The sequence below is a fragment of the Lactuca serriola genome, chromosome 6 (assembly GCF_051521515.1).
Source record: "Lactuca serriola cultivar US96UC23 chromosome 6, Lser_US96UC23_V15, whole genome shotgun sequence".
NCBI classification, from domain to species: Eukaryota; Viridiplantae; Streptophyta; class Magnoliopsida; order Asterales; family Asteraceae; genus Lactuca; species Lactuca serriola.
The window spans coordinates 82295217-82308851 of record NC_136413.1 but is presented as its reverse complement, the minus strand read 5'-3'; the positions used below and the strand labels follow the sequence as shown (position 1 = coordinate 82308851).

General features: G+C 36.1%; 1 non-coding gene across 1 annotated transcript; it reads left to right on the top strand.

Annotated features, from left to right (window-relative positions):
* The first annotated feature begins 12744 nt into the window (after window positions 1-12744).
* TRNAN-GUU (transfer RNA asparagine (anticodon GUU)) lies at window positions 12745-12818 on the top strand. Its single transcript has one exon. It is a non-coding gene; the product is annotated as a tRNA-Asn (tRNA).
* The last annotated feature ends 817 nt before the right edge of the window (window positions 12819-13635 follow it).

The following is a 13635-nucleotide window of genomic DNA, read 5'->3' as shown; positions in this document are numbered from 1 at the left end:
GATTATGATTACGACATTCCTCTTCACAATTCGAATTTTGAGAACATAGCAAATAAAACATTATGCGTCGTGTCCCATACGCTTCGGGTATAGGATCGATTACAAATGCTTTAATGTTTGACCATTCTAAAATTTTCCAAATGTCGAGCGCATTTAGAGGGAAAAGGGACTAGAATTGGTTTTGACTAAAATAATTAAACAGCTATCAAAGGACAATCCAAAGTTTGACGAGGATTGGTCGCTTGTGAGTAGTTGGAAGCATGGTATTGGATGGATCATATCGACATTATTATGAATAGAAAAGATTCTATTAAGAATGAGTTGTCATATGGAAAATATGGAAGCGTGTCCATATTGGGAATTGAATATTGAAAATCTATGTCTAGATTAGAAACCTTTATGCAAAAGGATGTTCAAAGGAATGTACTTTGAGTGAGAGACATCATATCTAAGGAATTGTCTTATAACAATGCCCAATAGAGGACCTTGTAATATCATTGGCAATAGTCTTTGTGACTTTGGTGCAGTGACATTACGAAAGGATCATTGCATAAAATGTTAGAATCTAGCATATTCTATAAGTGGCAAGAATTTGATATTCTTAAACTTATGAAAAAGGATTTGGAGTTGTGAAATGAGAATGATTGGAAATGTGTTCAATTTGGTCTATTTCACAAAATAAGAACCATAGGTAAACATTGTGTGCATGCTAGGAGCATGGGACAAGTGTAATAATTCAAGTAAGAAGTTGATTACCCGAAACGACAAATAATGAGTAATCGGTATGGTGATAAATAAAAAGAGTTTTATTTATACTCAAAGGTTTGAGGCCATATAGGATTAGTATTATTCTTGTGTTTCACTTTGCATGTTTTGACTTCCAGGATAATTGAGTTTATTAAGAATAATTGAATTATTCAAACGGGCCATAGTCGTTCATATGTTGGAAGTAGATATGAATGAAGACTGTCATGAATTGGTGTGTGGATTGTCTAAAGAGTATTAGACATAAGCAAATGTTTACTACAACGTTCATGAGTGCTTATGAATATGATTTGAGCATTGGATTAAACCCATGCTCACTTGAATCACTCCATGGATTGTATCACGAGTGATTGGTGAGACGATAACATCTTATATTCTTGAAACCGAGATGTGTGAGTTGTATCTTGCAAATCGGTTGCACATTGATAATATGTAAACGCACTAGTAACTTGGTGTTATAAAACATATTGTTGTGTGTGATTCGGTGAGTGAGTGCAAGCAAGCATTGTATCAAAGTTTATCCGTTCCTTTTATCCAAAGTAGGATAAAAGAGATATCTTTGGGCCCCTCGATGATTTTGTGATGCCAAACGTAAATGCTCGGCCGGGCTAGGGCTAATTTGATTTGTTCAATTAGTCACTCTTCATAAATCGGGAATCGAGATATAGTACAAAGAGAATGATTTGAAATCATATCTCATATGATATCTAGAATGGAGGAATATATGATCCCTTATCTAAGGACACGCGTATCTAATAGGATCAGAGTTGACAGCGGCTTTGGAAAGCTACTATTGCAAATCAGGATCTAAAGTCATACGCATAATAGTTATTAGACTTATCCAAGTGGGAGACTGTTGGATTAGTGTCTAAGTCCATAACTATTTTGGTATGTACTTGACCCGATGGTGCATGGTTCTTTTGGGTTGCCTTCACCAAAGCAACTTGATAGGATGAATTATGGAGAGAAAGGATTAAATATGATTTATTAATATATTATGAGAATAATATATTAAAGGAGAAATCATATTGTTTAATTAATATTAGTCAATAATTAATTGGTAATTAGTTTTGTGACTAAAAGAGATTAATTAAACTTAAGGGACTGAAATTGTAATTATAAGATAATTGCAATTTGGGCCATGGATTGCCTTATATTAAGGAGTGGACGAATTCTATGGGGAAGCCCATAAGGAAATCGTCCAAGGCCTTAATTAAAGGAGTCTATATGTTGCTTAGGGCTTAAGCATCCAAATTAGGGTTTCCTTGTTAGATAACCCTAATAGCCTCACTATATAAAGACCCCTTATGCCTCAAAAACGTGGACAAGACTTCTCCTAGGGTTAGAACACGTTTTGGGCAGCCTCCATCCTCTCTCCTCTTCATCCTCTTGCTTATGGTGTTTGTGAACCATTAGAGGAGTGACACTTGTGACTCTAAGCCTTCCAAAGTCAATACAAGGAGATTTGGGATTGTTATTGCTACATAACAATCAAGGTAATATTATAAACCTATTCTCAAGTTAATATGATTACTTGTATGCTAGAATTAGGGTTTATAGTCTTGGATAACTTACGTGTACAATAGAGAAACCTAGATCCAAGCATTAGGGTTTGTATGGGCACATAGGATGTTCTTAGGACCATAACCCATCAGAGATGTTAATACGTGTCTCTATTCTTGCTTTATTTCTCAGATTGAGCCCAAAATTGTTGAAATGGCTCTGAATGAGCCCAACTGGGTTGAAGCCATGCATTATGAACTTAATCAATTTGAGAAGCTCGGGGTTTGGACATTGGTGGAGCTGCCAAAAGGAAAGAAATCTCTTGACACCCAATGGGTCTTTTGGAATAAACAAGATGACTCCGGTGTAATTGTGCGCAACAAGGCGAGATTAGTGGTTCGAGGGTTTCGGCAAGTTGAGGGTCTTGATTATACGGGAGTTTATGCTCCCGTCGCTCGTTTGGAAGCCATTCGTATATTCCTTGCTTATGCTTCCTACATGAACTTCACCGTATACCAAATGGATGTCAAGACGGCTTTCTTGTACGGCAATGTCAAGGAGGAGATTTACGTTGACCAACCACCCGGTTTCGTTAACTCAAAACTTCCCAACCATGTTTACAAGTTAGACAAAGCTCTATATCGACTGCATCAAGCTTCTACAGCTTGGTATGCTACCCTGACTCAGCATTTGCTCAACCACGACTATTCCCGAGGCACCATTGATAAAACCTTATTCCTCAAACATGTCGGTCCAGATCAAATACTTGTTCAAATCTATGTAGACGACATTATTTTGGGGTCGACAAGCCAACAGCTTTGCAAAGAGTTCGAAGCAGTGATGAAGAAGTGGTTCGAGATGAGTTCGCTTGGGGAGATGACCATGTTTCTGGGGCTTCAAGTCCAACAATCTTCAACCGGAATCCTTATTCACCAAGCAAAGTATGTGGATGATGTACTGGAGAAGTTCGGGTTCCGAGACGCGAAACCTGCTCTTACACCCATGGCGGAAAGACCTCTACTGACCCCTGATCTTGAGGGTGAATCCGTAGATCAGACGCATTATCAATCAATGATCGGATCACTTATGTATCTGACTGCTAGTCGCCCAGACGTATTGTTTGTGGTCTGTCAATGTGCTCGCTACCAGGCTAATCCTAAACTCTCTCATGTACTTGCTGTTAAACGGATTTTTCGGTATCTCAAAGGGTGACCAAAACTGGGTCTTTGGTATCCGAAAAATCCAGAATTTGATCTTTACGCTTTTGTAGACAACAATTATGGCGGGTGTGAGCTTGATAGAAAATTGACTTTAGGAGGATGCCAATTTCTGGGCGATAGATTGGTTTCATGGCAATGTAAGAAGCAGCATATTGTTTCCACCTCAACAGCAGAAGCGGAGTATGTCGCTGCATCTGCTTGTTGTTCACAAGTCATCTGGATCCAACATCAGCTGTTGGACTACGGTTTGAATTTTCAAGAAACCCCTCTTTTCTGTGATAATGAGGCTGCGATCCAAATTGCTAAAAACCCGGTCCAACACTCAAAAACCAAGCACATCGACATCAAAATTTATTTTATCGAGCGTTCGCTCATTCGGCTAGAACAGGTCTGCTCTAATAATAATGTAGCATATCTGTTCACCAAGCCGTTTAACAAAGCTCGATTCGATGTGCTGGTTAATTTTCTAAAATGGTCCGTTTTGAGGATTAATTTTTTTATGTCTAACTTAGGATAAATTTGCGCATTTTTTTCCTTTTATTTTTATGCACAAATTTAGGGGAAGAAAATTAGAAAATCCAAAAACATGAAAATTAGAAAATCCAATAACATAAAAATTAGAAAATCCAAAAACATTAGAAAATCAGAAAAAACAAAAAGAAATTATGTTGGTTATAGAATGTGCTTGAAGGAGATGTTTTGGGAAGTGATATGATTATGTGATAACAGGCAACCTGAGTCTGCATAACGTACCCAAAGTTGAAGGGTCTATGCTCTGGTTTGATGTGTCGGTAGGCACAAAAGATTCTAAATGGACATGACTAGGCAGAGTTGAACTTAAGAAATCAAATGACTTGAAAAATCTTGACCTAGTTAGATCCATTTAGCCTGACAATACGACGCTTGGATAGGTTGAGCAGGGAGATATATATATGGGAATCTACTCGTCACATTAAATGAACCCGTATCTGGAACTGTGGTTTAACTTTTCCTCCATGTGCGGATTCTGTCCTTAATTCCGGTATTGATGGGGCAACTAGTAAATTCCGATAAATTAGGTCTGTAGAAAATTATTTTCTTTCTTTCTGTCTGTTAGTCATATGTTACCTCCTTTGCGTGATTGGAAGAGATCCGACCTGGACTGTAACATATGCAACTTTATTTCTCTGCATATTATATATATATATATATATATATATATATATATATATATATATATATGAAATTCCTCTTATCTGTTAGCCATATGCTGTCTCCTTTGCGTGACTAACAATCCGACCTGGTACACAACATATGCACTATAAGTGATAATACTCTGAATCTATCTTCTCCCCTAATGATGGTCTGCTCATCTGATGTAAGGAGTACTCTGGAAGTCCTTGATTACCGGGGCATATCAGGAAGCGGGAAACATGTTCCAGTACAATTAAAATTGAACACTCAAAGATTGTCTATAGATCTCGCTGCTCAATTTAGGTGGACAACAATATCCCTGGTCGTCATCAGTTGAATGGTCCTTAAGATATAGTATCTAGAAACTTAGGATCAGATATAATATCTAGGAACTCAGGATCATATTGTCTTGTCACTTATAATATGTCCTAATTTTGTCACAATTTTTCGTGTTTAAGTGGACAACAATACCGGCGATCGACCAGACAAAGACGTGAAGATAGAAGGTACCAACAAGCGGATAAAGACTGTCTAAAAACTTTGATCCCTAATCTCAATAGGTTAAAACAATTTATATAGGATTAAAAATTAAATTTTAATTCATTGTCGTTAATAGTATTTCCAATTTTATTTTAGTCTATTCTATTTTTATTTTTATTTTTTATTTATTTTATTTTATTTTTATCTTAGTAAATAAGTTTTATTTTAGTTTTTTTTTTTAATTTTTAAATCCTTAGGAATAATAAATTTAGTCTATTAAATCCTCAAAATGGTTTGTTTTTGAAATATAGTGAGTATGGGCCTCGGTTTTATTTATTAAAAAGGTGAGGGGGAGGATATGAAATTATTGTTATATATAGGGTGTCTGCGGTGAGTCCTTCACCGTCACTGTCTCTTATCTCAACCGCACACACATCCGTTTCTCTCTCAAACTCTTTGAATATTCCATTTTTTTCTTGAAATCAAAGCCTTTAACTGGTAATTTTCATGAACACGGCTCAATATTTCGATTTTTTTATGAAAATCTCTCATCGTTTGCTATTGAATCAAGGACAAACTGTTTTCGAGTGCAACCGCATCCGGCGTGTGCGGCCGCACACGGGCGTGTGCGGCTGACCGTGTGCGGCTGTATAATTCTATAAGCGGCTGACCGTGTGTGGCTGTATAATACTATATGCGGTTGAGCGTGTGCGGCTGCACACGCATAAATGGTTGTACACTTGCTAGTGTGCGGCTGTGTGCAATTCTATGTGCGGTTGAATTTTTTTAATTTTGCCTTAATGATTTTGTGTGTTTATTTTCAGATTAAGATGGGAGACATGGAATTTGCTAAGGCTCACAACTCCGCCATTTTTCTCGAACACCCTCCTGCAGCTCACAATGACTTGAAATTCATTTTGGATGGTTTGAAGAAATCCTGCTTGGTCCATGCTCTAACTACATGCCCTGCTATCTACCAGAGTCTGATTAAGGATTTCTGGAGGAATGCTGTTGTGAAGAAGAATGATCAGGGTGAAAAGTTTTTTGAAGCAACAATCGAAGACAAGAAAATTCAAGTAACAGAGAGCATCGTTAGAGAATCTTTCCAAATAGAGGACAATCCTGAGTACACCATGGAGATTGACATTCATCAAACTCAGGATGTCTTAGAGCACATGGGATATGAGGGAACCTTTCCCCCTACAATCAAGAAGTTGCTTCCTCCGTGTTGGAAGTATTTGGCTCATGTGTTCGTGAGCGGCATTTCCGGCAGAAGATCAGGAGCAAATGAGATCTCTCTAGCCAACACTAGTGCCATTGCAGCATTGGCTGCAGGATTTGAGTTCAATTTCTCAAAATTTATAATGAATGAAATGATTCTAAACCTTGAAGGGAGCAAAATGGACAAATTCTTGATGTATCCAAGATTTTTGCAAATCATTCTTAATGTGACTCACCCCGAGCTGCAGAGAGGAAATGATACCTTGGATTTCAAATCCATTGGTCCAAGTGCTTTTGGACTAATGAAACAAAAGAAAGGCGGGAAATTTGTATTTGAAGGAAAATTTCCATTGATAAAATTTGGAATTTTTAAAGAGAATGATAGAGAAGAATCAGAAGAATAATCCATTCCGATGGAAAATGAAGATATTTTTCATTCTCCCTCTGAGCCAGAAGTGGAGGAGATTCATGACTCTCCCACAGCTTGTGTGGCTGATGAGCATGATCTTCAGAAAGCAAATGAATCAAAATCTACTCGAGAGGATGATGACGATGATCTTTATGATGATGTAGAGTTTTTAAAAGAAATTGACTTTACGGGAATCAATGACAACATTCCAACAAACATAGAGTTTGATCTTAGTGATGAAAAATTTGATTCTCTTCTTGGAATTCCTAGCTGCCGTGTTAATAAAGTCGATGAAGTTGCTTCTTCAGCAACCAAGACTAGAGATGAAGGAAATGTTCTCAAGATTCTGCTCTCTACTTCAAAGCCCTTGGAGGTCGCATCAAGCCAAGGAGATGTGACATCAGAGATTCCTCCCTCTGTGTCATTCATCTCAACTTCTGCTCCAGCCATCCCTGACTCAACTCAACCTCAGACTTCTCAGACTTCCATGAAAACAAGCCAATCTTTTGCAAGTACGGAGGTACCCGCTGTAAGAAGTGCACCTCAAGTTCTTTCAACAATCACTGCTACCACTGTTCACTCTCCTCCAAAACAAACGAATGAAGGTCCGAGTACCATGTTTGAGACTGGTGGATCCTCATCCATTCCAGAATATTCTCCCACTCGACCTTCATTAGATGAAGCTTTTATTAGATTGGTAAAACATCTGGCACAATCTAGTCCAACCTCCTCACGCGGGAAAGGAATATCATTTAGGGAGGGACGGACAGATGATGACAAATCTTCTTCACCTGATCTTTGAGAGGAGATTGGGATTCTTCGTCAAGAGCTCATCGAAAAGTCAATTTAGATGGATCAGCTCACTGCATACATTTTTGAGCTCAGGGCAAAGGATGAAGAAAAGACCAAACAAATTAAAGATCTGCAAACGAGTCTTGGATCCGTATCAGCCAATTATTTCAATCTCAAGAACGTTTTGTACGATGCATTCGGTGAAAAAGTCAAAGCCCTCTTCCAACAGCCACACGGAATAGTTGATCCTCCCACAGTTCAATCACATTCTGCAACTGATGATCTTCCTGTCAACCCACCTGCTCCGAGAATAACCACCATTGTTAACAGGTTTGAAAAAGAACCAAAAGGAAGCAGAGCCATAATCACAATCAAACATGGCAAAAGAATTGTAACTGCCAATCAAAGCGAAGGCCTTTTATTCATGAAAAACTCTAATGAAAATCGCAAGGCAAAAGACCCTGTTTTGACCGTAACAGATTTGAAGAAAAGAAAGTTCGGTGACGAGTATGGAGACAGGTCCGAAATTCGAATGTGGGCCTTTGATCCAGAGACAAACTTGTGGGTTGTAAAGCGAAACTCAGGAGCATCTGAGTGTTACAAAATCACCCACGATTTCAACTCTTGGACCAAAACTGATCTAGCCGAATTATCCAGGGCCCCATTCCATAATCCCTCTGAAGATCCCAGTGCCTCTAACTTCAAAATGTTTCTAGACAGACAAGTCAGAGAAAATTTTCCATCAATGAAGACTGCAAGAGCTTTATATAGAAAAGACAAAGAAGTTCTTGATCCGGAATCAGGCGAACCCATGAAGATCATACTCTGGCCTGCAACTAAGCAACAAAAGGAAATTCCTATCCCTCAACACTTTCATGAGGGATATCTTGATAATATGGAATTTTGGGCCTATGATGACGAAACTACAACTGCTTCCATTAAATTCAAAGATCGAGAACAAGTTCTGAAATTGATAAATGCCAAAGATCTTCTTCAATTCAGAGAGAGGGATATCTGGACTCTAGCTTGTCATCAGATCATTTGTAGAAAAGACGTCATGGAAGCTGCTGTTAAAGAATTCACTGTAATGGTGGCTTCAATCATCAATGGAAGAATGTGGATGGGCTCGATGGGAAGATCTGATCTAAAGTTGTATGAGAAGCCAACCGAGAAGCCAAGCGAATGAAGTTCAAGACTATGCTAGTCTCAAACCAAGGGGGAGATTGAAGGGCCATAATTTTGTGGTTTGAGCTAGGCATTAATTTTGTATAAATCTAATCAGGGTGTCAATGGTTGTATAGCAGTATAGTGTCTTGAACTTGTTTGTGTGCAGCCACACATGTGTGTGCGGCCGCACAAAGTGTGTGCGGCCGCACACGCGTGTATGGCTGCACACTCATGTGCTGGTGGGGGTACTATTTATAGTAACTGAGTTGTGACAGATTGTACTTTTTGCAAAACACTGTTGTGATTGTACTTTCTCAAGGTGTACTTGAAATTTATTCGTAATAGATGTGTGCATGCTTGATCTTACTTCTACTTCTTCTACATTTCACTTTGATTGCAATTAACTTCATTGATTATTGAATTGGATCCATAATTTTTGGGACTAACACTTATCCTAAAGACCAATAATTTCCTTAGTCCAAAAACCTATTTTCATTTGGTCCATTAATAAGCCAATCACCAAAGCCCAAAAGAAGGCCCAACTTGAAGCCCAAACATAATTAGGGTTTTCACATAAAATGACAATTAGGGTTAAGTGTTCTTACTTAACCCATCAAGGACTTAATCCATTAAGTCCATCATGCTACTAGGTAAATCATACGGTGTGGTCGGGTGTAATTCATAATTCAATTCCAATGGCCCCAAATGCGAGTCCCGATAATTCCAAACTAACAAATCCAAAATTAGGGTTTTCTAAACCCTAATTAGGGTTTCCAACCCAATCGTGTGCCAATTAGTCAAACGGTTAGGTTTTTAGGTCAATTAGGGCGTCATTAGGTCAATTAGGGTTAAATAAGTCGGGCACCACCCACTACCACCTCGGGTAGTGGTGGTCAACGACGGCTCGCAGCGGCGGCCACCACCTTGTGGTGGTGGTGGTTACGATTCTAGTCCAAAACATGTCCAAGCAAAATCAATTAACAACCCAATCACACATAAATGTACACCGCCACCCAACACAGTGGCTAGTGGTGGCAGAAGGCGGCAACCACCACCGTGGTGGCGATTTCCTTGATTATTCCGGCCAAAACCATGATTATACAACATAATGTCCAAAGTAAACACACATAATATAACACACACAACCATATCACACACACACAACCACCTCTCACGGTGGCTGGCGGCGGCAAAAGAAGCACCTTAGTGGCAGCCAACATGGTTAGCTTTCTAGTCAGCAACACACCTACACACACACTTCACGGACACGATGGTTACTTTGTTATTGCCATGTTAGATTTCATCCTGGTTTAGGATGGGTGTTATGTTATTGCTATGTTAGAATTTATCCTGTTTAGGATGGTTGTTATGCTAGAGATCGGTTAGATCGGTTGTCATGGTATGCTACATATGATTCTGATCTGTTAGATCGAAATCAGGATAGATAGTATGTTATGCTTTTATGATCCGTAAGGATTGGTATGTTAGTGACCTGTTAGGTCGATGCTCTAATTACGAGTGAAACTCTATGATTGATGGTAAATGAGATAAATATGTTTGCTATGTGTATGTGCCAGTATATAATAGTATGCGTACATGGTTAGTTGCTTGTTGGTTGGGTTGAGGCGGTCCTGCTTTGTGCTGAAGGCCAACACACCCTCTGAGCGGTCCGGGGAAACTGCAGGCCCACGCGGCGGACCAGTCATGCCGAAGGCTCGGGATAGATTCAGATAGACTGTAGGCCCAGTAGGGCGGACCAGTCCGACTGATGGCCCAGTATGTATGTTGTTTGATTGATCGTTATGGCTATGGTTTCTGCCAGTGTGGTATTGGTATTTTGGGGGTAACTCACTAAGCCCTCGGGCTTACAGTTTTCAGTTTATTGTTTCAGGTACTTCCGGAGAGCGAGGGAAGGCAAAGGCGTGACCGTACCGCTCCTCTTCCTCATGATCTATTTTGGGACACTCTGATGATTATTGAATTGGAAATGTTTTGTAAAAACAATTACTATTTTACTCTTTTGTTAATATTAAAAGTTTAAATTTGGCGTAAATTTTATGGGTGTTACAATATATATATATATATATATATATATATATATATATATATATATATATATATATATATATATATATATATATATATATATATATAATACACTAATAATAAGGAATGTAAAAGGCAATTACTTATTAAAACACCTTATCAAATAACTTAAAAATATCCACATAAATAGTTTTAAATCAATTAATAATAATATTTGAAAATAACATTAAATCTAAATTTAAAGTTAACTAACATTCAACTAAAAGTAAAATTTATGAGATCATGAAAACAATAATTGATATTTGAAAAAAAAATCTATAACGACGGATTGTAAAAATAAAAAAAGATAGTTTTTGAATTGATTAACTATTATAGAAGTTAAAAGTAACATTAAATCGAAAACTATATATATTTTTATTTATAAACAACCCACATAAAGAGACCATTGAGATCATATGGTTTGAGATAAATATTTATTTAGGAACATATTAATTTGTATTTGATTTTTTTAAAATTGTATCCGAACACTATAACTACCACAAATTTTTAATTTTAAACTTTTTAATAGATATCTTTCATCATATGATTCAAGATGATAAGAATGTTTTATATCCAATTTTTTATTTGTTCATGACAATGATCGACTTCCCATATACCACCTGAAGAAGAGAATAAAAATAGAAACATCATAACTCATCATCTATCATTCGCTCGTACAGCCTCCTACCAAATAGAAGATGAACTCGAATTTTGTTTATTCAACCATAAATTTTAGAAATCTTGAACATGTTAATGATTTCAAGGATGAGAAATGGGTAAAAGTTATCATTGCCAAACACCATGATTGCATTTCCATGTTTAACATGTTATAGACAAAGGTTGTTAATAAAAACATCTTTATGTTTCCTATGACTTTTATTTGTGACCGACATCATTTTTTTACTCTTATTTATTAAAAAAAAAACTTAAATTGAGCCCAGAAAACTAAACTTTTAAAATTGAGAAGAAATTAAACTTAATACTATGATTTTTGAGAAAAGAAATTTGGGACTAAATGTGGCAATGTATTTTATTTATATAAAAAATAATGTTTTTATAGTAAAAAATGATATTGTGAATCCCAAGGTTGTCAATATCAATGATTATTTTTGTTTTGTATGGTTATTGATTGTAAAATTGAATCGGATTGTAAAATCTTATCAAATACATTTTAAAACATAAAAAACATATTTTCACCCATCTGTTAACCTTTCGTTAACAATAGATAATTTAAAACATATAAAAAACACATATCTAATACATCATTTCATGGTAAATAATTCAAAATAGAGATTCTACGTAGTAAGTCCAAGAAAAAATATATTAAGTTTTCCTTTAAAAGAAAAAAATAATAATATGAACCTACTATCCACAATTACTTTTCACGTTTTATGTGGTTATTTTACGCTAAAAAAAAAAAAAACAAAGGTCACCTTGATATATATGACACCCAAATATTTAATGAATAAGTTATATTAATAAAATATATAAGTATTATGTTGTTTTTAAGAATGATAACTTGACACATTAATATATTTTCATGACACGTCATTTCTCATATTGATATCCTCATCCAATGTATTCCTCACATGTTATTTTTTATATATATAAAACATTTCCTTTCTTAAACTTTTTATTCATGTGTTTACCATTTTCTTTGATAATACTCATAATAGTGTGTCAAAAGGTACCATATCGAGGCATGAACAATATGGAAGACAGGAAGAGCAACTGGGAAAATCAAAATGGATTTGAGCATTTCCTTGTTAAATAAAGAGGTGTAGGTTTTATTAAAACTGTTCCTTCCATAAAATAAAAGGGATTTTTATTTTGTCTCTACTAATAGTAGTAAGCGATCACATAGGAACTTTCTGAAATATAACTTCTAACGATTTTATGGATTTATGTACATGTCTTCTAACAAAATCAGCTGGAATAGCTCAGTTGGTTAGAGCGTGTGGCTGTTAACCACAAGGTCGGAGGTTCAACCCCTCCTTCTAGCGATTCTATTGAGTTTGTGTTTGTTTTCTAAGTCAAACAAATATATATGTGTGTTTTTTTACATTAATAATTATGAAACAAAACAAAGAATATATAATTTGAATTATTGATTATAACATCATCCAATTACAATGTAAGAAAGAGTGTTGCTTATTTGACTAACCATAAACCAAACACATAAACCACAACAACCTTCAACTCTCTCTTTCTCTATCTTATCCCCCATTGCTCATTCTCTTTCTTCTGAAAAACAAAAAAAAAAACCCAATAATTTCACAAGATCACACATACATTTGGCCCAAAAATACTTGCATAACATGATAAAGTTAAAAACTTTAAAGATCTTTATTAGAGCATTGGATGTGGACAACAAGGTGCAACACCAAGTTGTGCCATCTTACATGCCACCTAAGCTAATGGTGTTATGACACCAAGTGGAGAAATGGGCAACAAGATGCAACAACAACTTTTTGAAAATAAATATTTTTATTTTTCTATATTTTTTTACTATTTCGTTTTTTTTTTACTTTTTTTTTTGCTTTCTTTTTTTTTGTTTTTTTAATAACTAATATATTTTTTTATAAAACATATAATTTTAAAAACAATAAAAGACATAATATTTAAAATCTAAAATTTCGATTACAATTAAAAAAACATAATTTTAAACCTAAATTAATAACTAAAATACCATTCAAATTACTACTAAAACCACATCAATCCTAATTAACCCAAATATTTTTTCTTAATTTGTTCCTTCATCGCTTATAGCACCGCTAGATCAGCATGCACTAAACCCTCCTCGCTTGTCCGAAGAATTGA